Here is a 1,476-nt window from a genome sequence, read left to right as displayed (position 1 = left end):
TTCTGTTTTGGCCTAATTTGCACTCCAGATGAAAATAATTTCCTGGACATTAATGTGATGTGCTGCACTATAATGTTTCTCAGACTTTCCTAATAACCACAAAAGAAAATAATGTGTCAAGACTTTTATATCTGTATAGTCCTGTATATTAAAAGGCTTTAAAATATCTGTAAATAGAAATAACATATGAAAATATGCTCAGAATAAATTCTGTTCATCTGTAATGCTTGTGCACATGGAAAAGAATCTACATATCCTATGAATGTACAGTGAAATACAAATATTGATGTATTGAATACTACACCGGGTTTGTTTCCTGTTTTCACCTCTACAACATGGATGAGTTCATTGCTTATGCTTCCTGTGGTTGCTACACTACCATAGAAATCCCTGGCGTTACTTACAACAAACATACTTAAAAACGTATATTATAAGCAGAGTGTGTAACTGGATAAAGTACTGTATAATAATTTTGTCAGGCTGAGTTTTTACATTTTTCCCTGTCTTGCTGAAAAACACATCTCTCCTCTTATGATATCACAGGCAGTGATATTACTTCATTTGACACCTTATGCATCAATAGTTCATTTGAACAACATTTTTAATATAATGGATGATTACTCAGGATATGTTACATTTTATTTATCATGTTATGTTATTATCATTTATTACTCTGTGCAAGTCTCATACTGCGTATTATTCTGAGCAGCATTAATTGACCATCTCCCCCCCTGTAGTATCTCTATGGACCATCTGACCTTACACCACAGGGGATCAGCTGGGATTATACCACTATCTGCTCTACTTGAAGGAGTATAAAAGTGGTATCGCTGTACATCTAGTGAACACATAGTCTGGCACTCGCTTTGCATCTCATTAGATATGCCAATCATGAATTAGCACACCTCTAACAGACTATCCATGGCCAGGCTGAGGTCATTGGTCAGAATCTGGAAGAAGGCTGTGACTGAGTTTCTCCAGAGAGTCGCGGAAACTATGACTCCAGGATGAGCAGCCATCAAAAAGACAGATCTTATTATTAAGGAGCAAACAAAACAAGTAGCGCTGCCATAAGAGGCTCTTTGGACCAGGAAAACTCTACATTTTCTGCTCCTTCCATTCAATACATGTGTCTAAAGTGCATCAATTCCACCATAAACTATAATTTATCAACATCATCACTGGTTTCCTTTGCACTTATTATTTTGTTACAACACTGTAGAAAAAATGAATTCTATATAATTCTATATTCTATATGAACTGTATAGCTTCCCATTTGTATTCAGCTCCGTCCATCCATCCATCCATTTTCTTCCGCTTATCCGGGACCGGGTCGCGGGGGCAGCAGTCTAAGCAAAGATGCCCAGACTTCCCTCTCTCCAGACACTTCCTCCAGCTCCTCCGGGGGAATGCCGAGGCGTTCCCAGCCCAGCCGAGAGACATAGTCCCTCCAGCGTGTCCTGGGTCTTCCCCGGG

The sequence above is a fragment of the Monopterus albus genome, unplaced genomic scaffold, assembly GCF_001952655.1.
Source record: "Monopterus albus unplaced genomic scaffold, M_albus_1.0 scaffold7.1, whole genome shotgun sequence".
In the NCBI taxonomy this organism is placed as follows: domain Eukaryota; kingdom Metazoa; phylum Chordata; class Actinopteri; order Synbranchiformes; family Synbranchidae; genus Monopterus; species Monopterus albus.
The sequence above is the reverse complement of the archived record's forward strand: the minus strand, read 5'-3'. Positions refer to the sequence as shown.